This window comes from Sminthopsis crassicaudata, chromosome 3 (genome assembly GCF_048593235.1).
Source record: "Sminthopsis crassicaudata isolate SCR6 chromosome 3, ASM4859323v1, whole genome shotgun sequence".
Taxonomy (NCBI): Eukaryota; Metazoa; Chordata; class Mammalia; order Dasyuromorphia; family Dasyuridae; genus Sminthopsis; species Sminthopsis crassicaudata.
Window position 1 is genome coordinate 223288476 of NC_133619.1, and position 27493 is coordinate 223315968.

Consider the following 27493-nt stretch of genomic DNA (forward strand, 5'->3'; position numbering starts at 1 on the left):
TTTTAAGTCTTAAAATTAGAACAGGGCTAAAGGGTTTTAAAGGAGGTCGGAGTGGGTGGAAAACTTCATTCCTTCAATAACTTCTATAGATGTGCCCAGGGTCAAAGGAGTTGAATTCAGATCTTTTACCTCCAAAGTCAGTACTAGGTCTCTAGTTCTATACTGAATTTTAAAATCAAGTTTTTACAAGCGTTGAAACTGCAGGTGGACTTTGAAAAGGAAAGGAATAAATCACAAGGGAAAAAATAACAAAAATCTTCAAACATTAATAGAAATAGTCAATTACTCCCTCCTTTATTCTACTCAATCTGGAAAAAAAAATGAACATAATTTGTGGCACTATTATGGTTTATACTTGCTAATGTTCTTCAGCTGTAAAGTCAAAGAAATGACTTCAGGGAAAAAATACTCAGCCAGAAAGATTAAAACAAACAAACAAACAAAGAACATCCATCTACTACATACTGTATCATTTACACTGTGAATTACCCTGGTCATTATGAAGACAGAGTGATACAGCATAATTAATAAAATCCTCAAAATAAAAGGAAAGGACAATGTACTTGAAATCTTCTTGAAGTATCAACCCTATCATTTTAAAGGAATGCAGGTTCCTGCCCAAGCTGACTCTGCCCTAAATACACACCAAATGTAATAATATTCAGGCATGAGAGAAAAGTGTTTATATCTAACATATTTCTAACTTTTTTTTTTCCATTCCAAGGGTTGTACTAGTTTCCTTAATCTTGTCTCATACCCTTACAAATAAACACATTATTAGATTTTTAGTTCAACATCCAAGTCTTTGGATTTTCTGTTTACAATAAAATATCAACCAGTCCTTAGGGAACCAAGTCTTGATAATCACTGCCAGTTAACTTCACCCAGTGAGCTCTCTCTTGCTCTCCCAAGGGGAAAAGTGGAAAAGCCAGAATTGCTGAGTTGATGGCCAGCCTTTCACTGTTTTGATCTGTTCTCATCCCCATAGCTAGTATAACACCCATTTTACCACAAGCCTTCACTCCTATCCTAAGCTGATACTCCCCTGTGGTGTGTTTTTTTTTTCCACTGCTCCTAAAAGATGCACTTTGACAGAGAACAGCTGTGAAAATGCAGCCAAAAACAAATCACAATTGGGATGTGTTAAGTCAGTTTAGGGATAATAGCTTTCTGCATTTGGAGAATGTTTGAGAGGGTATTTTCCCTGTTGGATGTCACATTGTATTTTTTTTAATGCATTATCACGTGGGAGGGAGAAGACTAATGTACAGCAATTATTTGAATATTTGAACTATCTTGAGTAAATGGTAATCTCCATCTTCAAGGATTATTTTATCTTGCTTTGCACACAGCAAGCATTTTAAAATCTCCAGGTCATCTCATACCATGCTTCCTACTTTCTAGCCATCAACCCCAGCTTCTTCTCACTGAAACCTGGGACTCATCTTCTGGAGCAACCCTAATTCTTCTGTGTAAGCTTTTCTTTTTTCTTTTTATTAGCAAAGAAATGGGAAAAAATTGGTTGTCAAGCAATCAGGGAACTGTCTCAATAAGCAAATATAGAGAGGAATAGGGACAGGTAGGGGCTGGACTGAAGATTTCACTGAAATAAAAAGAATCATCAGGTAAAGAAAATCTCTCTACCAATATATTTCAGAACCTTCTCCACAACTTAGAAGTCTTGGAGAGTTGCCTAGGAATAATTTTACACACACACACACACACACACACACACACACACACACAGCCCTTTTTGTGTCTATAGTATCCATCTCTGGGATTAGGAAGAGAGAAAGAAATTTACATGATAAAAGAATGCCATGTTGTACATAATAGATATGTGGTTTCATGTGCAATCATCTTTTTTGTTATACTGTTATGGAAATTCATGTTTTATTCCATAAATTAAAATAATCAGTTACTTTTAAAAATTTATATATACATACATAAAATAATAATAATTATTTTTTAAATTGATTAGGACACTCACAAATTAAGTTATTTACCCAGAGTTAGAGGCTGAACATAAACTCAGATCTTCTTAGGTCTGGAACCAACTCTCTATCTTATAGGGGTTTGCAATGTATAACTGCAGAGAAATACATGTCAGAGGCAAACCAGAACCCTTATCAAAACTTCAAAGTAGACCAAGTTCATTCTCCATTCATTCAATCTCCCTCCCCTCCCCAACTCACATTTTTGGTTCAATACTCTACCCTGAAGTTCCTGACATACCAAATCTTTCCTTTGTTTCTTCTAGCTAATCTTGAGGCCAGTCTCAGAATTCCTCAAAGTATTTGCATCCTAAGAAGAATCAGTTAATAAAAAAATTCTCCCAATAAAAAAAACACTACTAAACTGTGTGCAGAGCACTGAAAAGAGGAGCCAGTTTCTTGTGTCTCTTTGCCTATTCCTACAGGGAATCAACAATAAGAGATTCAACACCATTGAACAGTAGCATGCAATCCCATATCAGTCACCCTGTCTCTTCAATTTTACAAATGGCTAAGAAACATCAGGGGCTCAGTAAAAATAAGAATCATGATAGTGGAGAGGATTCACTGGTACAATGAAATATTAAAAATAACCAATAGGAAGGGTTTTTTGTCTTTTCATAAGCACTCTGAATCAAAAATTATTCAAATTTCCAAAGTACTCTATGATGGGGCTTCTAAAACTTTTTTTATTCGTGACTCCTTTTTGACTAAAATTTTTTTATATGATCCTGGGTATATAGGAATATAAAATAGGTATGCTAACCAAATATTTACTGATAATAAATCATAATTTTACACCCTCACATTCAGTTAACAAGATATATATATATATATGGAGTTATGAAACTGGACTCTATGATTCCATGTAATTAGGCATTTTTATTTCTCTCATAGAGTACCTGGTATAGAGTTTAAAAGACTGAATGTGGAATTCAGGTCATGAGTTCCAATTCTGGAACTGGAGGAAGGGTAGAATATGGAGATCAACTGATCACTTCTTTGCTCCTCAAATTTTCTTATCTGAAAAAAGAAGGGGGGATTGAATTCTTTTCTTTATTTCTTCTTTTTACATAAAATTAAATTTATTTTTATTTGTTCTTTTCTTTAATTAAATTCTTTTCAACTCTAAATCCCAGAACTCCATAAATGAACACATAGAAAATAAAGATTATATGAGCTACAACCTCACATAGTTAGTTTTGCAATTGTGTGATGAACTAAAGTAGATCTGTTATAGTTTGTGTCTTCTTGTTAAACTCTGTTTCACCAAAACATAAACAAATAGTATCTTATTTAAACTTCTTATCATTCCAAGAAGATAATAGATGTTAATTGAATGAATCACCTTAACACAATTTTTCATGCAACAGTTCCTTAAAAAAAATGAAACTAGATTGTTTTCAAAAAAGCAAAAAGATGTGTTCAAAGAAAATTATCAGAATTTGATTTTTTAAATCATAAATCTATTTAGTTTAAATAAATCATACCATTCAGTTAATTATTCACATAAATCATAAAACAATTCAGCCAGTACAAGTACTAGTATAACAGCAATTGACAACTTTAAAACAGAATGTATTATTGGCATATAGAAAAAAATGTCATTTTGACAAGTTTTACTTGCTTAAAACTTGATTTTGCATTTAATTTTCCCCGTTTCCAAATCTTTATGTTTTTAATTTCTTCTCCCTCCCCACTTCCCTTTTCAGAACTTACTTAAATCTTTATCATCTTCCAAGGAAAAATATTAATTCCTACTTTCTCTATGACTCTCCTCTAGCAGGTTTTTCCCCATTTAAAGCAATTTGTTCATTGTTTTATCATTCTCTATTTTACTATTTTGGTTATTTGTTCAACTACTTTAGGAATAAAGAACAGACCTGTGATTTTATTGGAACCTCGAACTGAGGAGATAAAAGAAATTCCCTCTAACAATCCATGCCTTCTCTACCACTAAAAGTCTAAAAGTTGCCTAGAAAACTGAGATGATAAATGACTTATTCTAACATCACTCAACCATAGAAATCAAAGGATAAATAACTTGTGTCAGAGTGACACAGCAAGTATATGGCTGAGACCTGATATCAAGACAAATTTCTAACCACTAAAGGGTACCTGCCAGAAAAAAAAAAAAAAAAAAAAAAAAAGATACTTTAATCCTTTTTCTGAATTATAATTTAACAAGCATTCATAAAACACATACTATATTCAAAGAACTGTTAAAATAGGGGGAACAAGGAGGATAAATATTTACATAGCACCCTCTCTGTCCCATGCACTGTTAAACACTTTACAAATAGGATTTCATTTGATCTTCACAATAACCCAGAATAATAAATGATGATGTCCCCATTTTATAGTTGAGGAAACAAAGGCAAACAGAGGTTAAATTTTCTTGCCAATGGTTATACATCTAATAAAAATGTCTGAAGCTGGATTTTTGACATGGATCTAATTCTGACCTACTGTTAAAATAAAGTATTAGATAATATACAATTAATCAATCAACAAGCATTTATAAAGCACCTATCACTTGCTAGGCACTATGCTAAGTGTAAGTAGTCCCTGACTTTAAGGAGCTAATTACTCATTACAGAGTTACTAATTTTAATAAAATCTTCAGAAATTTTCCACACAAAAAGGAATATGCTACCAAATAGGTAGTTTACAAACATTACAAATGAAAACCACCCTTTTCATAAGAATCCCAACAAAACCTTCAGCAGGCACTTTTAAGATCTTCAATGGGACTGAATTAACCTCAGAGTCCATGTTTTGCTAGGCTGACCCAGATTTTTATAGGTTATGTAAATATTACATTTAAATTGCTGTTTATCTTTATTCAACTTGTGGACAAAGAATAAAAAGGTGCCTGGAAATGGGAGTAGGCATTAAAGCTTTACACTGCCTCCCTTTAAGGGTGACTCAAAAAGAAAAAAATGTTCATGCTTTCCTTTAGATCTGACCCTTTGTTCCTACAAATGCTGGTTCAAAGCCCAACACAAAATAACAGTTTTATTCCATGACTATACATGTGGAACATTTCTGGGGTCTCAGCTATTTTGACAGGCAACTACATGCTTTAAAATGAAAACTTAAGGGACATTTAGAAATAGCATTCATATGACAAGGTGGACATGAAGTCTCTTTACAATGAAATTAAGAATATGTTCTGTTACAGTGGTAGATGATGGAGTGGATAGAGCTCCCCTTGCAACTAGAGAGAGAAAAATCTGAGTTTGCAAAATCTGTGCTTAAATCCTGTGTCAGATACTGGCTGTGTGATTCTGGGCAAGTCACTTAACTCAGTTTCTCTTAGTTTCCTCATTTGTAAAATGAACTGGAGAAGGAAATAGGAAACCAGTCCAGTATCTTTGCTAAGAAAACCTCAAATGGGGTCAACAACTATGTTTCAGAATATTGTTTAATTTTTTTATCATGTTTTTCTTGACCATTTTCTTTTGTGCAGAAGAACATCATAAATGTAATCACAATAGTAGCTTTTTAGGGTCTCCCTATTTGCAATGTCAAGAAGCTCCTCCTTCACAAAGAAATTACTCCCTAAAATTAATTACTACAGACTCCTAGAGTGTGGCCTTCAAAGTGGTCATTCCCTAGGAATGCCTGTGTCCATTTAAGAAACCATTAAAATAATCTCAAACTCAGAAATATCATCAATTAATATGCTCTGATTTCTGCCCATCAATCTGAATTGACAATCAACTTCCTAGGCAACCATTCTCCTAATTCCTTTTGTCCTTTCCTTTGTGCTTAATAATTATAATGATCTTCTCATTGTCTATAAATCTGTTGTTCCCCTTCTCCAATGTCAGATCCTTGAGAATCAAGCAATTAAATTACAATAAATTACACATAGTAGGCATTTAATAAATCCTATCTATTTTTGCTTTTTTTCTCCCACAAAAGATGAAAAATTTATATAGCTACTCAATTGAGGGGCTACTTTCAAGTGCAAAGCAAAATTCAATGAGCCTTTCTTAAATATCAATCTGCTTAGTATATGTTTTTCCTTAAAGGATTTTTTCAGGTTAGTCTAAATTTTGATAAAAGATGCTGCACTTTTAGGGAATACCTTCTCTTTTTTCTATTTAAATGTCTTAAATTATGATCCTGCATACTCATTTGAACTACTACTACTATTATAATTAATTATGATGATAATGATAATGTTGAAAGCAATAATATTTATGTAGCACTTTAAAGTCTGCAAAGTTTTTTTTTAAATCATCTCAACTGATCATTCTTTACTATGATGAAAGGTACCCCCAGTTTCATTTTCTTTATAATTTTGATATGTAGATAAAAACAGGTTTGCCCAGATATTGAAGGGGATCCTTATTATTATAACTTATGATAACCATCCTGACCTAAAATTGAATGAATCAGACACTCTCTAGTGAGCAAGTTATCCTTCAAGTATAATTCATGACTGTGCATGATAAATGGATGGATTTATTTAGGCTGTTTATAATCCTCCCTAGATATTCAGAAATTTCTTTTTATTTAACTGTGCCTTCACTCTAAACTATAATATTGTTTCTCTCTCAAATTTAGATCATTAACTTTTCTCAGGGGATATGGCAATAAAATGTAAACATGCAATAAACTGTTATCGCCTTCATTTTACATGAAATATTCGACAGTGAAATTAATTAATGCCTTTAATCTCTTAAACTAAGTATCAAGAGAAAAAAAAATTTCTTGGCCCAGATGATGCTACTTCCTTTTTCATTTTACTCCACATGATTATCCTACATCAATTGTCTCTTCTACTATTACAGCAGAATTCAACTGCTCAAATAAGTAAAGTGGGATTTTCCTGAAATAGATATGGTAAAGGGCCAAAGAGGCAGATCAGAAGTCAATCAATATTTATTAAGTCCTACTCTGTGTTAGACACTATGTTAAGTGCTGGGGATACAAAGAAAGGTAAAAATAATCTCTGTTCTCAAGGAGCTAATAGTCTATGCAAATGACTAGGTACAAACACTTCCCAGCTCAAAACCCTTCAATGGCTACATTATTGCCAACCAAGTGAAATTCAAACTCCTTTTTATTAGCATTCAGAGTACCATTATTATCATTCTTCTTAACTTAGCTCATTCTAGTTAGTACCTTCTACATGCACTAGATTCCAGCCAAGGAGTCATACCCACACACTCCTGAAAAATGTCCTATGTTTTCCTGTCATCTTCTTGAGCTATTCCATACTCTTGACATTCTGTCTCACTCCTCTATTGCTAGATGAATTCCTATTCAATTTCTATGCAATCTCTTCCAGGAAGCCTTCTCGGATTGCCCGCTATTAGATTATTTTCTTCTCCTCCTTTATCTAATCACATTTTGTAGAAACTTCTACTCATAAATGTTATTCTATACTCTGGTTAATTAAGTATGTGGTCTATCCTCCTACCAGAGAGAAACACCAGGAGAACATGGATGTATCAACTTTCTGTACATAGTAGGTACTTAATAATGCTACTCAAATTAAACCTGTTATTAAAATGATCTGATTTTCTTCAACACTAGAGAATAAAACTATTATTTTGGCCTTTTGGTCTATTGTTTGGGGATTGAGTTATTTATTGTTCTTTATTAGGAGAGTGTCACGACTTCCTTTTTCAAAATAAAATGAATATAAAGGAAGATTTACATAGCTAATAATAATCATGAGAGATTGCAGCTGCCAATGGAACTATGATGTATAATTTATATTAGTCAGTAGAAAAAAGGAAATTGAATTTCTCTATGATTAAAGGGTAGAAAAATGGGACCTGTGAAGAGGCAGCATGGAAGTGTAAAACACTGCTTTTGCAATCATAAGACCTGGGGTTGGATTCCCTTACTATATATGTGATCTTAAGCAAATCACTTAACCTTTCTCAGCCCCAGGATACTCATCTATCAAATGATGGGGCTGGACTAGATTATCTAGAAGGTCTTTTACAATTTTAAACCTATGATCCTCAGATTAGTAAATCTTAAGGGGAAAAAACCTACTGGATATATTCTATCAAAGAATTCTATTAGTGATGAGGAATAGCTAGGTGATATATTCTGTTAAAGAATATATCACCTAGCTATTCCTCATCACTAAAAGAAAAAAAATTGGGTTTAGATTGCAGAACAGATAATTCTTAAGAGAACAGTCATTATGCATTAGAACAAAGAAGAAAGGTCTCTGAAGACTGACAAAACAAAACAGTGACAGAATAAGGTGGATAAATACTGAGAGAGAGGAGAAGATGTACTATGAGAGCTGTGAAGAGATCTGAATTTAGGAATCAAAAGCTCTGACCTCAAGTCCCACTTCAGCTGTTAACCAGCTTGGACAGTTTCCTCATCTATTTAAGTGAGGACTGGATGATGTCTTAAATTACTTTCAATCCTAAACTGGCAATCTATGATTATGTTGAAATTAAGGGTCTCTTCCAACTCCCACAATCTAGCTAGCTTTATAAAGTAATCTGGCATATGGGTAGCCATCAAATAAATCCCTGTTTAAATAATGAATGGAAGATAACTTTTGGATTCTATGAGATTTTTTTTTTCTTTTCTCTTGTTTGCTCTCAGTCTGGTAGAATAATTCACATTGACACCATTCCTTAGTTGGAAATAAACTTATTCCTTCTTGTCCATGGATGAGAATAAGAGGGGGTCTAGTGAGTAAGAAAAAGGCTAAGATCACACAACAGGTAATATTTTTCCCCTCCAATTTTTCTCCCTCTTTATTGGGAAGGGAAGCCTAAATTGTGACCTACAATCATCACACTCACCATGTTGGGTAATCTGGAGACACACAAGCCCAATTATGTAAGTCCCAATAGACCTATTAACTTATATTTTCAGATGTTCCACAATTTTGTGGAACTTCCTTAATTAAGTTAACAATGATCTGTTACTCAATAATATTATGTGATGATCGATTGTGATGGACTTGGCTCTTTTCAACAATGAGGTAATTCAAAGCAATTCCAATAGACTTGGGATGAAAAGTGTCAGAGACATAACTATGAAAATTGAATGTGGATCAGAGTACAATATTTTCACCTTTTTATGCTGTTGTTGTTTCTTGCTTTTCTTTCTCTCCCTTTTGATCTGATTATTCTTATGCAACACAATGAACATGGAAACATGTTTAGAAGAATTGCACATGTTTAACTTATATCACATTGCTTGCTGTCGGGGAAAAAGGGAGAAAAATGTGGAACATAAGGTTTTGCAGAGGTGAATGCTCTATGCTTTTGAGAAAATTAAAAACAAAACACAAGGATCTGTTACTCCCAGATCTAATGACCTGTTCTCAATACTCATTGTTCTTGACTTGTCTTTAACTTTGGACCTCTTCTGAAGATGCTCTCATCTCTCATGACTTTCCTCCTACCTGTCTAACCTCTTCTTTTCAGTATCTTCATTCATGCTATGTCCCCTAACCAAGGCTTTTTCTTGGGCCTGCTTCTCTTTCTATACAATATTCTATTTCCATAATCTCATGAGGCTCCATGGATTCAGTGTTCAATTCTCTTAGTTTCTCCAACTGCATTCAATATTCAACTAAAATTTCACCTTTTATAGGTAGTTTCCAAATATTCCAATTGCTCTATCTGTCCCTCTCAGTTTATCTTAAATCCACTTTCTACACAACTCATATGTAGCTAGTTATTTACATGTTGCCTTGCCTATTACACTGTAAGCTTCTTGGGGACAGTGGTCATCTCATTTGCTTGGATTGGTATCCTCAGCATTAGCACAGTCCTGGTATGTAGTAAGCACTTAATAAATGTTATTGATTGATATACCAAAGTGGAACGGACTGGTTTGGCTGGTAAGTGGGCTGGAAGGGGTTTTCTCCTAAGATCAAATAGCTCCTTGTTTTAAAGATGAAAAAACTCAAAGAAAGGTCAAGTAACTCCGGGGTCACACAATTGGTAAGTGTTCAGGAGAAGATTTTAATTTAGATCTTCTACCTAGCTTTTCTAGAAGTCTTCACAAAAAGACAAAGAAAATAAACTATGGTTTTAAGTTTTAAGTACATTTTAAATAACTCATTCACATGCAAGTTGTACTAAATAAAGTAAGGACTTATTTTGTTAACCTCATTGTTTACTGAGAGATTCCTGTTCTGAACTAATCCCTTTCCCCCCATTAGATTGTCTTTTGCCTTTTTTTTTTTTTTTTTTTTTTTGTAACTCCTACACAACACAATGCCTGGCACAAAGAAGGCAATTAATAAGCAATGATTGACTGATTGACTGCCTGAAGAATAATATATTTTAAGTCAAGACCAGGTTTCTAATCTTAACCCTACCTACCACCCCTTTGAGAATGGGCAAGTCACCTGTCCACTCTTCTGGATTTATTCTTCCATTGGGAAAATAAGATTGGTTGAACTATGTGACTTCTATGTCCCTCTTAAAATAAGTACTCAGACCCATTTTTTCCCCTACAAGGACCAAATTGGCTATTTCCATCAGTCACAGTAGAAGAGACTGCACAAAGTAGATGCTCAAATTATTATTTGAGTGAATAAACTAATTGAGCAACCATTAACATAAAAGCAAATTTCATCAACTATTTTTTTGTCCTTATGTGATTGACTGGGAAAAACGAAAATCTTCATATTGCTTTAATTATATTTTAAATCCTACAAATTAAAAAAAAATATTCTCTCAAGAATGTAAGCCAAGACTGGTTCTGGTTTTCTCTTTTCCTCTCCCCTCCCCCCCACCTCAGGTATCTAGTTAAGTGCTTTGTAACCTGCAGGAATTTTAATAAAATCTGTTCCACTGAATTATGTGATTATATATCATTTTACATTCAAATACTCTTTTTGATCCCTTCCCCCTAAAGTGGAACATAAACTCCTTGAAAGTAGGGGCTATCTTAGCATTGATTTTTCCAGCCTAGCAGAACCTCACACACAGTAATAACTCAATAAATGTTCATTCAATTGAATTTTATTATATTAGAATTTCCATTCTCCAACTCTTTCCTCTCCTTTGCTGAGTAGAACACTCTTCTCTGCTCCTTGTATTACTGAAGACATCATACAAAAAAAAAAAAAAAAAACCATACCCTAGGGCTTTACTTCTAATAACGAAACATAAAAAAGGTAAAAAATTGAAAGGGGAAAACAGATGAGGAAGTCAAAATTAAATGCTCTACTGTCAATGTGATTAAAATAAGAATGCACATGTTTTATGCTTGTTAAAAGATAATAAAGAACCTTTGAGAAGTTATCAGTAATATTCCCAGTGCTCATTTTCCAGTGATGGGTTTTTCTAATAACATCTAGTTATGGGTTTTTCCAAGACACTGTTGAACCATGTCAATCTTCCCTTCCACTGTAATCTTTAGTCTGTGAAAAATTAAGCAGAGGAAAAAAACACACATAAGCTTCTAAATTTAAGGGGCACTGTTTTAATAATTCATGGTCTTTGCTCAAATCATAAAATCAAAATATTTTACTACCTTACAATTCTAGTTTGGTGTAGGATGAACAGGATTATGCTAATGAGTCTACAATTTAATACCTCAATCCCTATGCAATGGGGCTAGTTTGTCAAAGACACACACACACACACACACACACACACACACACAGAGAATGTTATATCTAGTCACAAATCATACCCCTACACAAGAAATTCACAAAAGAGTTCTATTGCTAAAGAAATGGGAAAAGAGTATGGATGGTTCTATAAAAATCACAAATGCCACTAAATCCATGATCATATCTCTGTAAATATCCCCTAGATTGTTACAGATTATTAACCCACCCATACTTCCAGTCAGTCAACTAATATTTATGAAGCACCTACTATGTGCAAACCACTTTGCTGAGCATTGGGATTCAAAGAAAAGAAATCCAGGTGCATCACAGTCCATACCACTTCCATCATTGCTACATGGATCTACCACTTCTTGTGCTCTCCAACATTCCCTGAATACCAACTGAGCTCATATGTTGCCTACTTTCCTGTGAGAGAAGCTCGGTTTTTTCTTAGGACATACATTCCTTTGGTGTGCTATGGCCCATTCATGTCCATCTCATGATTCTTCATCACCTTCTGGGTAAACCTCAACTTCCATTCTTTGAAGACTTCAAAATTTCATTACTCAGCTATATATCACTTGAAGAATCCTAGCATTTAAAAGCTAAGTCTTTCCTTTTAGGGAAAAGATCAATTTAAAAAAAACTTTGCAATTTTTGACTGGCAATTTATGAGCCACTTGAAACGTCTGTCCTAGATATATGTACAGATAAGCAAACCCTGTGGGTGCTTATCCAACTGGATATCATAATCAGGATAACAAGTTCATCCACTTGTATTTTTTTGTGTGTTCCCAAGTCTCAAGTGATTATTTATTGCCATTCCGATTGTTTTTCAGTTGTGTCCAAACATTTGTGACCCCTCCCCCATTGGGGATTTTCTTGGCAAGGACATTGGAAAAGTTTGCCATTTCCTTCTCCAGCTTTTTATTTTTGGCAATGCAACTGGGGTAAAGAGACTTGCCCAGAGTCACATAGCTAGTAAGTATTTACTATCAAATCTCTGGAAGTCACATTTGAATTCAAGTCTTCCTGACTCCAGGCCTAGGATCTATCCACTGAGCCACCAGCAACCCCTAAGACTGACATTGCTTAAGAGGCTCTTCAATAGTTCCAATGATGCACTCAACATAAAGTCATCCATAAATAGATACCTCTGTAAGAACTCACCATCTACAGAAAATCTGTCTTGGGAGGGGACTCTATTGGATCTCCTCTATGATAGTGGTGAATTTGTTGAATTTAAGTCTCCTTGTATTATATTCCCTCTACATATTCAATGATCCACTGATACCAATTTCTTTGCTATTCCTTGAAGAGACATAAATTTCAGACTCTGCACTTTCAATGTCTGTGCCTTATACCTGGAAATCTTTCTTTATCCCAATTTCTCCGCTTCTTGGCTTATTTAAGATTTAGCAAAAATACCATCTTTTACCAGAAGCTTTTTTCCATACCTCTTAATGGTAATATGTCCTCCCTCTAAGATAATCTTTCAATTACTCTGAATATATCATCTATGTATAAAGCTACCAGCATCTTCTCACTCATTAAATGCAATCTTCTTGAGGGCAAGAGGGTTTTTTTTTTAATTAATTAATTTATTTTTTGCTTTTCCTTGTATCCCCAGTACATAACTCAGTACCTGGAATATAATAAATAAATAATAAATGTTCACTGAATGAGACAAAGTTCTCTATTGTTACATCTTTTGAAGTTATCTTAAATAATTTTGAGGTATTCATAGAGACACCCTATAGAAAGTCTTTAAGGCAGCATTTTGTACTGTCAAATCCATAGGTTTGGTTTGGTTTTTAAGACTCAACAAACAATAAGCCGAGTGAAATTTTGTGTTATCTCAGCTTTTCAGACAATTATGCTATTGTAAAAAGGTGAAATACTGCTTGGAAAAGCCATGCTGTTCTCTCCCAACAATGTCAATACCCTCAACTCAAGGATGGTCTCAGCTCATATGGATATTATTTTATAAGCATTTGGCATTATGTGGGAAGGTCGGTATTTGTTAATATTCTCCGAGTTGTTTGTTTGTTTGTTTGTTTGTTTGTTCCGGTTTGGGTTCTCAAGGAATATGAAAAGAGGAAAAGAGGTATGATTTTCCTCTTTTCATATTCCTTGAGAACCAATGCTTTAAAGCTCTTAAAATTGTCAAATATAGCACAAACTATTCTGGGCATACCTGTTTTATTCCAGTTGCTATTACTTTATTTATATATACAGACACACACATATATTTTTAAAATTCAGTTCCATTTATACTTTCTCTAGAAATACGTGTAAGAGTCAGAGCCCTAATGTTGTGACTCTGCTTTACAGGGAAATTTTATTTCCCCCCATTTCTGTCCATTAATTTTGTTCTTCCAATGTATACTTAAAGATCTTTCATTATTACTTCTCATTATTTTATTAGGTAACTATTCATTGTATTACATTATCCTTCTTGGTAACATCTCACAAAAGATTTTTGGTTTTTTGGTTTTTTTCCTCTTATTTCTTTGCTAGACAAGGGGGCTGCATGTTTGCCAGCTGAGATGGTTCCTGGAATCTCAGGTCTCCACATTTTGACAATTAGTTTAATGTACCAAACTTTGCTTTCCAGTTTTCCTGAGTTTAGAGGTTTATTTGTTTATTTGTTTGGTTCAGTTGTTTCAGTCATGTCTACTTTTTTGTAGACACTATGTGGGGTTTTCTTTGCAAAGGTAGTGGAGTGATTTGCCATTTCCTTCTCTACTTCATTTTACATATGAGGCAACTGAGGCAAACTGAGTTAAGTGACTTACCCAGGGTCACACAGCTAGTATATTTTTGAAGCTGGATTTGCACTGTCTTTTGGACCCTAGGTCTAGCTCCCTTTCCACTTTACCACCTCATTGCCCAAACTCTGAGAGGAAATTTATAATTAACGTGCCATCCATTGCTTTGTCCCCTTTCTATTTATCCAGAGAGGTCACAATGCAGTTGTTTTATATTACATACAGCATCCTTTTTCTCATTTTTATTTTGTTCTTGCTGAGTATTAATTTTCAGTTTTGCTTTAATCAGTGTTCTGACAAATATAATTAAATACTTTAGGATGACATATACCAGGAATAAGAAAGCCATTTTCTTATTATTATTTATATAATATAAATTATCAAATTTAAAATATAATCAACTTTTTAAAAAAAAGTTATTTGGTACTTGACATTTAGCACCCTCTGATTCTGAACTCAAAGAAAATATTTATAATGTATAGGTACAAGGCCTTTAAGGAGTTGACGACTTTAATGTTTGTAGCTCTTTGCTTTTCCCAAATCAAATTTTCCAAGATTTTTTAACCATCTTTCCCTAAGCCCACACAGTCACTAAAGTCAGCAAGTATCAGTTATATATGTTAATTTAAGGTTTCAGTCTAAGTCATTGTAGATTTTTCTCCTTAGCCATCTTCCACAACAAATTATGGCACAAAAAAACCAGTGATTTTAATAGTTATCTTTTTATAAATACTTTCCATATACACTGCAACACTAGTTAATCAAATATTCCTTTTAAGAATTTTTTGTAGTGCCTTTGAATACACAATAAAAACCACTCCAACAACTCCTTTAATTTGCATCTCCAAGGAGAACCCAGGAACCATCCTTCTTTCTTTGAGCTACAACTTCCTTTTTCCTTCTGGTTTCATGCATAACAATAATATCAAGAATAACATGGTTCAGTTCCTCCATTAACAAGTCATTGTTGACTACAAGGATCTTACACTTAAGTACCAAAAGCAAAGTTAAAGTTTAGACAGTGAAAAACCTCTGATTCCTACTACACTCAGTCCCCTTGTCCACAACTCTGTCATTATTTATCCCTATAGAATTAGAAGGATAATTAGGAGAAGAATTAGAACAAGACTGAGGGGCATTTTTAATTTTTTGTTTTGCTTTTGTTTTATAAATTGTCATGATCAAAGAATTCATTACCAAATGGCCATGATCCTTAAAAAGCAGAATATCTACTTCAGAAGAAAAATTACACCCATTTGCAAACCAGTTTAAAGCAAATGCCTTCATGAATCTAGAAGTCCTTAAGATGCCTTTTCTTTTTTCCTCTTTTCTTTTATTTTTTTTTTACATAATAGCTTTTTATTTTCAAAATACATACAAAGATAGTTTTCAACATCTACCCTTGCAAAACCTTGTGTTCTATATTTTTCTCCCTCCTTTCCCTTCTCCAGACAGCAAGCAATCCAATATTTCAAAGTATATTTCCACATTTAAAATGCTGCACAAGAAAAATTAGATCAAAAGAGGAAAAATTATAAAGAAAAAACTAGCAAACAAACTAACAGCAAAAAAGTGACAATACTATGTTGTGATCCACATTCAGTCCCTACAGTCCTCTCTCTGGATTCAAATGGCTCTCTCCATTTCAAGTTTATTGGATTTGTCTTAAATCACCTCATTGTCGAAAAGAGCCACATCCATCAGAGGAGTTGATGATCTTGCTGCTGTGTAAGGTGTTCTTTGGTTCTACTCACTTCATTTAGTATTTGATACTTTTAAAGATAAGGAAAGTGAGTGCTAGGGAGATTATGTTACTTATTTAAGATTATACAAGTAATAATTTATCTTTGAAAAGGGAAAGCAAATGGTGAATTTAGCAATAAACAAATAGAGGGTACTAATATTAACAACTGTTTATTCTGATTTCTGAACCAATTATTTAAAATAGAGGTTGTCACAGAAAAATGGACATTTTAGCCAAAGAATTACAGCATCACCAGTCCTAAAATTAACATTTTTTCAACCAATCACATAAAAAAAACTTTACATAAATCAAAAGCAGTCTTAACTCTAAAAAATAAGGCAACAAAATCTCCACTTAAAATAGGTACAAAAAAGTCTCATTCAGTGTAACTTCACAAGAAGGGAGAATTCAGATCTCTCATCATCATAGTACACAAGTGTTTCATAGCATTAATTTAGCTAAACCTCTTTCTCAGAACATTATTACAAATCCCGCAAAACTAAGGAAGCCTAGACCAAGAGGCCTTCCTTCTGTATTTCTCACCAAGTCCATCCTTCTTACATCTCCTCATTTTCTTATTACATTCCTCTATGACCAGCTTCTGGCACATATAGCTAGTCTGGGGTAACTGGGTAGTACAATGGATAGAGCACTGGGCCTGGAATCAGAAAGAGTTTTCCTTAGTTCAAATCCAGCCTCAGACCTTTAGTTTGTATAGCCTTCTCAAAGTCACTGAACCTGTTCTCCTCAGTTTCCTTATCTGCAAAATGAGCTGGAGAAAAATTTATAATCCACTCTAATATCTCTGCCAAGAAAACCCTAAAGGAGATCACAGAGAGTTGCTTAAAAAATAACTACACAATAAATAGTTAGTCTAATCATCTACCATCTGTTCTGTTAATTTGGACATTTCTCCAGTAAAGATAGCTAAACTTCTACATTTGATAAACAGATATTTTCATCTCTGGTACTGGTTTACCTGACTTTTTCCCTGCCTTCTTTAACTACAAAGGGTCAATAAAGCAAAACTCTGATTCAACAACAACAACAAAAAACAAACAAAAGGAAATTCTGGGGCATCAAACATGTGACACTTTCCAAACAATGAATAATACAAGAACAAATATCACTCTTTAAACTAGGAAATGAAAAGATGGGGATAAACATTAATCTCAAACTTCCCCCTCAAAACCTGTGAAACCTCATCAATTCACTCACAGAAAAAGCAGAACAAAGAAATGGTGAAGGGAACAGGATCGTACCCCACAGAATAATCATAATGAGACCAATCAGTTCTCTAGACAGGAAAATACAGCCATAAAAAATATACAAAGTACAATCTACAACAAAAAGTTTTGGCAGAGTACAGAATTAACTGTCCAACATAATAATGGAAATAAGATTAATAGAGATATGGGAGAGAAAGCTTGAGTAAAAATTTAATAATAAGAATCAACATTTAGTATAAGAAGCATATAATGGTGTTCTTTTTAGAAAGGAAGAGACAGGTTTTTCTCTAAAATTTAATATTCAATCAAGAGAACTAACTATGAACAAGCAAACTAACAACAAAAAAGTTAAAAGAAAAACCTATGTTGTATCCACATTCATAGTTTTGGAAGAATTTCAATTCAATTCAATAAATATTAATTTTGTCCTACTATGCAGAATGTGTGATACATGATGGTTAATCACTTATAGTATTGTCAAAAATAAAACAGTCCTTGCCTTTAAAAAGCATTGTAATAAGGGAATATAACAAGAATACTGATAAATAAAGAAAAAGAATATGAAGAGCCAAGGACGTTAACATCTGGGGATATTGGAATGGGTTTCTCATAGGACAAGGTATCATGAGTTCTATGAGGACATCATGTAACCTAAGATTATAAAGTCAATAAACGTGTGTAGAGAGTGTGTTGCAAGCACTGGGGAGGTGGGGAGACATCTCTGTCCACAAATATGGGAAATGTAACTACAAATTGAAAATTTGCTTAGAGACTAATTTGGCTTGAACACAAAGGGCACAAAAAAAGTAACATAAGGAAAGAAAGATGCTGAATGAAATGAGCAGAATCTAGAACATTGTACACAGTATCATCAGCATTGTGTGGATGATCAACTATGACTGACTTAGCTCTTCTCAGCAATACAATGTTTTAAGACAATCCCAAAATTGTGGGAAATGTTCCAAAGAAAGAACTATGGAGTCTGAATGCAGATTGAAGCATACTATTTTCGCTTTTTTTGGTAGTGTTTATTTTTCCTTCTTGTTATTTTTCCCTTTTGTTCTGATTCTTTCATAATATGACTTACATGGAAATATATTTAATATGACTGTACAATAACCTAAAAAAAGGAATAGGAAAGAAAGGAAAGAGCATGGTTTTGTAGGAACATTTAAATGCCAGGCTGCAGAATTTGTTTTTTTATGCTAAAAGCAATAGGGAAGCTTTTGAGCAGAGGTATGATGTGGCCAAACCTGTTATGGATATGAATTTGGCGTTTGTATACAAGATAAGCTGACAAGGGAAGAGCCTGGAAGAATTTGTCTTGTATTGCGCTATCCACTGATAGCAACAGACTAATCTTTATATGATATTTATAACAAGAGACAGTAAGACCCCAGAGATCACCTAGTCTAACTCTTTCTACAGATGAGTATGTTCAGGCACCAAAGAGGTATAGAAAATGATTTCAGTCCAAAATAAGATTCATTATCTTTTCCCAAAGTTTTACCCTCTTCCTAACTTTCCAGCTTCAAGGGGCACTTGGGGACACCACTATTTTCCATTCTTCTAATCACCCATGTTCACAAATTTATCATTCATTCACCCCTCAATCTAACTGGTTTACAAATCTTATCAATCCAATCTATCTGACATCTCCCAAATCTGTCCCCTTCCCTCCACTCATACAAAGCTACTCTAGTTTAGGCTCTCAAAACACTTAACTTGAAGTATTACAACAGCCCTTAATTGGTTGCAGGGTTTCCAATTTCTCCCCTCTCTAATCCACCCTCCAAACAATTGACAAACATGACGTGTCTAAATGAGTGCAGACCTGACCATGTCACTCCCCAGCTCAAAGAGCCTCACTGATTTTCACTTGAAACCAGGATAAAACATAAATTCCCTTGTCTGTCTCTTAATGTCTTCACAATCTGGCTTTAGCCTAGGCTTAATTGCACATTATATTCTAGCTAAACTGACCTATCTACCATTTCTCAGTTCATTTTTTACCTCATCTTTTCTGTCTTTGTGTCCCCAGCACAGTATTAAGCAAAAAGAAAATGTTTATTAAGTACTTATTAAATATATGATGAAAGTGATTTGCCAGGTCATATCAATAGTATATAACAGAATCAGGATGTGATCCCAGTTCCCCTTACTTTGGCTACAGTGATAAATCCTTTATCATGATGGTATACCTGTCTCATATATGAAGTAGGGAAAAAGCATTTATATATATATATATATATATATATATATATATATATATATGTATGTATGTATGTATGTGTGTGTCTAAAATTACATATATATGTACAAATATATATAATATATAAGCATATATACAGTTACTATGTGCCAGGCACTGTGCTAAACACATTTTATTTGTTGCTCACAATATTATTATCCCCATTTCACAGACAAGGAAATGGAGGCAACAGTGAGGATTCAAAAGCTGCAGAGAGGTAGAGAAGAATGTGAATTGAGATAAGACTATAAGATTTGCCAATTAAAAGATCATGATTAAATGTGGGGAGAAACAGGTTCAGTTAAATGATGAAATTAGAAAACAGATTTCAAAGCCCACAGAAGAGAGTGAAAAGAGAGAAACTGAAGACACCAAAATGACTTTTTTCAAGGTATTTGGTTGAGAAAGGGAGGAGAAATCACAGTTATTGGGGATACTAATTAAGGACATTTGATCATCTCACTTTACCGTGCTCAGATTGAGTATTAAAAGGAAAGCAAAAAAGGCAGCTAGGTGGTGCAGTAGATGGAATATAACTACATTATGAAAATTATTATAACCCAAGTAACAACATCCTTAAAGAAGATGAAGGGCATAAATTCTTTGAACTATCTAACAAGCTTCTCCAAATGGAACCTAAGCAACATACACTTGAATGCTTGGCAACTTTAATATATAAGAAGACCTAAGGAAAAGAGTATTAAAGTTAAAACTAGAAAAAACTAGATTGAGGTATCAAAGCCATTCAGATGCCTCCCATCTACTCTTCACAAGAAGAGTCAGAAGACTGTGGACAAAATAAGCACCAAAAATGTTATCCCAAGTGCCCCCTCCATTTGAAGCTTTTTCTGCTGCTTGGGCCTCCACCACACCCACACCTAAATTATTTTTTAAATTTTACATACAGATAAAAGATAGATTGATTAATAGATGAATAGATGAATGAATTCCAATAGAATATAAGTTTAAGAATAATAGAGATATGGGAGATAAGGTTTAAGTAAAAAAATTTCTAATGATAAGTATCAACATTTAGTATAAGGTTGGTGATAACAGGAATATTTTACAAGTAGATGAATGATGTTTTATGCTTTGTCTTCAAAGGCCTATTCTGCCTTAAGAATATTATTCATTGAATTTGGAACTCAACATTTAGAAAAAAGGATGTTAAAATTGTTTTACATGTACAAATATTTTTAAAAATCATTTCTTATAGATGAATTTTCCTTCTTTGTGGATCAATTGTAATATTATATCTTTCTCAATCTTATCTTCTGATTTTGTATCCCTAACTCACAGCATAGTGCCTGGTACCTGATAGGTGATTAATTCTCTGCTTGACTAATTATCAAATTAAATAATCTATCAGTTATAGCAACATTATAAACTAACATGATGTGATTTTAAAATATCTGGCTATAGGCACAGCAATAGTTGCTTTTCAAACCAGTTACATATGCATGCAAGTAAAATCATTGCTTGATTAGAATAAACTTCAAGGTAAATACCAAGCCAGAAGAAAGGATTAAAATCAGAAAGTAATGCATGTGATTATAGCTATTTCAACCTTTTAAAATAAACTATGAGTCCCTCTCTCACTCTTTTGCACCCTCTAAAAAAAATTTAAAAAATAAAAATAAAAACCCAAATGGGACAGTACTGTGAAAAGATTGCTTCTGTCGTATCAGCAGAATCTGGGCTCCAATCCCAGATGTACCACACTTATTTGACCTAAAGCAAATCACTCAATACTCCCTAAATTTAGTTTCCTCATTTGCAAAATGAGGGGGTTTTACTAGATGATTTATATGGTCCCTTCCAATTCTAAATCTACAATTCTGTGATCCTACATGATCCATGTAGATTCTGTCCTTTTTTTGTAAATAATTTTACCATATGCAAAAGGTAGCCATGTAGAGAGGGCTAAAGGAGTCCAGATATCTCATTGGCCTTTTAAATATTCAATCTCCTTGCTAAAAAGAAAGATATAGAAGCCAAAGGTTAACACAGGCCTAGCATATAAACTTGTTTGCAAAGGACTATGGAGAAAGATGAAAGATTACAGTTGGCCTCCAGGGAATGAGTGCAGAATGGGGCTCTCTCTACCAACTGAATGATATTCTTAAGGCAGAGTAGACCTTCCAAGACTGAGCAAAAAAAAAAAAAAAAATCACTTCTTCACAAAATATTTGAGCATAGCAAACAAAGAATGTTTTCAAGTTCCAAAGCGTGTGACTTCCCTTAATGGTAAAGTCTGCAGTCCAACCACTGAACCTCACCTCTTGGTTATGATTTCTGGCCTTGCTCTACTTCCTCTTTAGGTACAGTTTTTAACCAAGTCTGCTCCCTCCCATCCAAAATTTGCTGCCTGTATTCTTGGCTCAGAAACACAATAATTCTGCTTTTTAATTTTTGCTGTTGTTCAGTCAAATCCAACTCAGTGATCGCCATTGGGGGAGTTTTCTTAGCAGAGATATTGCAGTAATTTCCCTTTTCCAGCTAGTTCATTGTACAGATGTTGAAACTGAGGCAAATAGGGTTAGATAATACTAATTATCTGAGGACAAATGTGAATTCCTGAAAATGAGACTTCATGATTCCTAATTCTCAGCTATCCACTGCACCATCTTTTTACTAATTTTTTTTAACTAATTACTTTTTTCAAAATTCACTGCTTCCTACTTCATCCACAAAGTCCCCCTAATAGGGTCTTAATATTACAATCAGCAACAGAGACTAAGGTAAGTCCCCAAGAGAGAATAGCTATAATAGTGTCATGATATTGATCTTAAACATCAAAGAGTCCCCACACAAGGAAAATTAGAAATGCACTGATAGTATACAATTTTTAAATTGTTTTTTATTGTTTTCTGTGCATTACATATATTTTACAAAAACATTTTAAATGGGAACTTCAGCTATGCTAGTATAGGAAAATAGTAATCAACCTTTACCAATGCCAATGGCAATTGACAGTCTTAAAAGAGTCATCTGAGACACAGAGCTTAAGTGACTTGAGAGCTCTTGAGTCTGTCCTTGAACCTGGCTATTGCTAAATTTCTGGCCAGTCCTTTATTCCTATTCTCTAGGCTCATCAAATTAAACCATTTATCAGATAATCCAACAATATAAAGTAGGATGAAGTGATTAAATTAAGGATTTAACATGAAAACCTGGTTCTTTAATAATTTTTAATTGAATAACTTACATGTTATCTATATAATCACTACTTTTTAGTTATTAGATCAATTGCTAAGCACAAAATGTGATGTGAAAATTCCAATAAATGTTCAAGAAACAATACCAGTTATTTCCTTCAAGAGAGCTATGTATGAATAAAAGCCTGAGATAAATTTCATATATGGATTATGGAAATGAATATTATGATGGACAGCCCTTGCTTACTTCTTTAACATATGTGTAATAATTTTAGAACAGGAAGGGACCTTAAAAATTTGAAATGAGTTTTGTATAGAACTCCATCAGCCAGCAATTTTGGTTTATGTTTAAAGAGATTAGTCTTTGTATAGATCCACCTCAGAATTCTAGCAATATTGTCCATCTATCATTGTCCAATTGTCATAATGATTCCTGTATCTCTCCATATCATGGAAAATCACTATATTACAAATACAAATAATACTGGAACATTGCAATAACACAACAGGTAAACTCTCAATTAGGAATAGATCATATCCCAAATTATCATTTACAAATTAGTTGCTTATAATTCTTAACTTTCTCCCAATACAGTATAGGACAGATGAGGGTAAGATTCCCAAACCAGTTTCCACAACTCATTTTACTAATAATATAGCTGAAATAACAATTATCTTAATAACCATGTATCAAAAAGATTTTTTTTAATGGGTTTAGAGACTAAGTGGAGATTCTGACAACTAAGAAATTCCAGCAGCAGGGGACAGGAAATAATCCACTAGGAAGGCTAAGCTGGAGTTCCAACAATTTCCACTCCAGTGGTGATTCCCAGACACAGTGGGGTCAGGTCAGCACCAGTATAAGTAAGGGCACTGCTTTCAAGATGCTAGAGTTAGATTCAAAAGAGAATAAAAAATCTCCATTTTAGAGAAAAAAGAAATGAGGGACTGAAGACAAAATGACTTTGCCAAAGGTAACCCAGGTGGTAAATTGAAGAAATAAGATTTAAGAAGGCCTTCTGACTACAAATCATTGTTGTGTATCATTGCTATGCAGAAGAAATCAATACAAGAAACATCTGATATTGACCCAGTTAAAGGTCTTTCAGTAACTCAAGTACCAGAAGAAACTTTTTTCCCCCCCCCTGAGGCTGGGGTTGTGACTTGCCCAGGGTCACACAGCTAGGAAGTGTTAAGTGTCTGAGACCACATTTGAACTCGGGTCCTCCTAAATTCAAGGCTGGTGCTCTATCCACTGTGCCACCTAGCTGCCCCAGAAGAAACTTCTTTTAAGGAAGTTTCCCCTAAGATAGTTTTTTTGTGATGGGTCTCAACCAAGATAAGTTTTTTTTTGTTTTTGTTTTTTTGGTCATGGGTCTCAAAATCACCTTTTATGAAGACTTCAGTCAGAGTTTGTGGACTGATTGATAACATTTAATAGAGAAATGAGGCAGGCTTCAATTATTCTTATAGTGCTTCTTAATTCAACATTCACATATACTCCTACGTTACCAAATTCTCCATCAGCCTAGTTCTAGCTCCTTCTGGAATGGAAGCAAAATGTTCAGGTAAGTATCCAAGAACAAATGGGAGAACTGTTACTCTCCAAAAATACCACAGAGCTGCAGTTTTACTATGTTAGAGAGCTCTAAGAAGAATGCCAGGAAAGTCTTCATGCTCTATGATGTTGAAGTAAAAAATTAGATCCAAAGTGTCACAAAAAACTTGCACAAAAACAGTTTGGAAACGTACACAGAAACATTCATATCACTTACAACCAAAATTAGAATTTGGAAAATTCAGAAGTAGGGAGAACATTCAAGATCAATTAAAAAGGATGTGTTAACCAACACCTGCTAAATGCTAGGTACTTTTGTTTGACATTGTTCATGTCTGACTCTTTACAACCCCTTTTTGGGGTTTTCTTGGCAAAGATACTAGATTGATTTGCCACTTCTTTCTCCAGCTGATATTACAGATATGGAACTGAGACAAATAGAATTAAATGAGGGAAATAGAGTAACACATATATTAAGTGCCTGAGGCTGGATTTGAACTCACACCTTCCAGCACTCTACCCATTGCACCAACTAATTGACCTCATCTTCAAGCCTCCACAAAAAGTACCTTCCAAAGGCAACATTCCTCAAGCCTACTAACTAGAAAATATATTGTAATATTATAGAATCACATTTAAGCTTTAGTTAAACTATATGCTAATCAAACAAATTATCACTTTTAATTTGCATCTCATTTTCATTTCCTAGTATTCAAATGCTCCTCAAATGGACTTACTATCCCATTGATTTGATTTTTCTATCCAATGATGCAGATGACCACATCCTGTGCAAATCCTGTCCTTGTACATAACCTCCCATAAATAAAAGGAAAGAAAGATGTCTACCTAAAAAGACAAAAAATTCCAAGCTCTCTCCTTGACATGCATAGGATACAGTGGAGTATTTGAATTACTTCTTTCCCTTCATCTTACCATATGACCAGCCCATCTCTTTCAATCACACATTTCACTGATACAATTAAAGTTCTTCTTTGAAGAAAGCCCCTTTTTTTGTACTATATTATAGCTTACTCACACCCACAAAGGGGTCTACACTGCCTTTTGTCATCATTAACATCATCATCATCAATGAAATTTATAATCAAATTTAATATTTGTAAAACTTGGCAAACTCATCTAATACTCATAACAATACAGTGAAGTGGTTACTATTTCCCCCATTTCGCAGAAGAGGAAGTTGAGAGTTAAAGAGCTTAAGAGTCTGTCTAAAGGAGAAATAATAAGCAAATTTATTCATTCGATGCTTGAACAACCCTTTATTAAGCACCCACTACATGTAAAACACAGTGCTAGGTGCAGAGAAAGATACAGTATCTCTAAAGAACCTACTTTCATAGCAAGGCATTTTATTACGCAAACCCCTTCTTCAGCCTATAATTAACTGAGAAAGTAATGAGTAAATAATTGTAAAACTAGCCTTAGCATCTTAGTGTATATTTTTCAGAGGCACAAAACTACTAGTGGAGAAATGTTCTGTTCCCAACATGGTGAAGAGAACATAAGATCATTTTCCTCCCCTACCACTTCCAAGTGCCAACAACCCCAAAGAGTTAAATCCTACGTCTCACATCTAAGTCACAGAATGATGGTCACTTTCCATGTATTCCAAGTTTTCCTTTTAATAAACTCTACCAGTAATATTTATAATTAAATACAATTTCTTTAATAACTTCTCAAAAATGTTTTTATGTGTACATACCTTACTAATCTACAAACTGATCTTCCTTCCAAAATTTAATTTATCTAAAACCTGAATGTGCCATATAATTTGCATAATGAATACATTAAAGAGGCATGGGGGGGGAATCTGAATAACACAAGAGATTTCAGCCACTTATCCAATTTTCTACCTACTATTTAATTCACAATGGCTAGAGTCATATATTTTCCACAGCACAAAGTTGCCTCTTACTGACATCTTTTTTTTTTTTTTTTTTAAGCATCACCTACATTTTCCCTTGTATTTCCCTTTACAAATTCTTCCTGTCATCCTTTATAACAAAGTTGTTTTTTTTTTAATTTAGCAGAACTAAACATATTGGAGAAAAAAAGATCTGACATAAGAAATGTTCTATACCTGTAAAGTCCCATTTCTACAAAGGAGCTGGAGAGATATCATCTGTCTCATATCTCTTTTTTACAATCAAGCTTAATCTTTATAATTTTGAAACCGTTTCAATTGCTTTGTAGTTGTTCTTTTCATTCATACTGTAATCACTATGCATTTTGTTTTCCTGGCTCTGCTTACTTTACTTTATATAGGTTCATATATATCTTTCCATGCTGCTCTTCATTAATCTTATTCTTGGTTTCTTACAGCACAGACATAATAGTCTCTTAATAAATATTTGTTGAATGAATTAATGGTCCTGAAATGTCTCAATGACCTTAGCAGTTGTTCTCCAAATGGACTATTTATCTGTAACATGGTCTAGTGGCATAGACCCAAAGGGCTGCTTTGTAAAGAGATTCCAGTGTGTATCCAGGGGATTTTCATTTTGTGTGTGTAACCAAACATCATTTGGGATTTCTCTTCCTAATCTACACAGACTCTTTAAAAAAAATTAGTTCTTCAAAATCAAGTATTCTCTCTTTAAAAAAAAATCTTCATCTCTCACAACTGTGAGCACACAGTAGGCTCTCAACCAATATCTTTGGGTTAAATTCCAAATTGTGAGATTAAAACCCCAATTTAAGAAAGCATTGCTTCTGGTCTGAACCAGGGGAAAAAAATCAATGCAACCTACAACTTCAAAACCTTTCTAAGGGTAATTAAAATAAGAGAAAGCCTTTATTGGAACTGACATTGAGCTTCAGTATCAGTTAAAGGGACAGTGCCCTTGTCTTAATATATTTTCTCCTTATTGAAAAGGAAATTTAAAAGCACACAGAAAAATTACCGCCTCGATTCAATGGTTAGAAAGAGTATTTTCTTTATCATAGAAATTCAGTTAGCAGTCTTTGACCTCTGAGTAATTTCACAATATAATTTCTCTCATTTTTGGTGAAGTTAAATGCTCTAAAGTACTCCAGAAGTTTTCTAATTTGAAAAGAAGAGTGTGGATTGGCTTCAGTGCAATAATCTAGCTAAACTCAAAGTACTTCTGGTGAATGAGTGAAAATGAAGATATAATTATTATCTCTGTATAATGAATAGAGTTCTTTTAACTGAATATTTTCAATAATGAAT

The 27493-nt window shown here is 33.8% G+C and overlaps 1 protein-coding gene across 12 annotated transcripts in view; it reads right to left on the reverse strand.

Annotated features, from left to right (window-relative positions):
- TBL1X (transducin beta like 1 X-linked) overlaps positions 1 to 27493 on the reverse strand; it is a 354204-nt gene that overhangs the window by 250477 nt on the left and 76234 nt on the right. For 2 of the 12 annotated variants that reach the window (XM_074300045.1, XM_074300050.1), the window contains exon 2: positions 11245 to 11376. The exons of the other annotated variants lie outside the window; for them this stretch is intronic. The gene's annotated coding sequence lies outside the window, so the exon portion shown is untranslated. The remainder of the gene's footprint in view (positions 1 to 11244; positions 11377 to 27493) is intronic. 12 annotated transcript variants of the gene reach the window in all.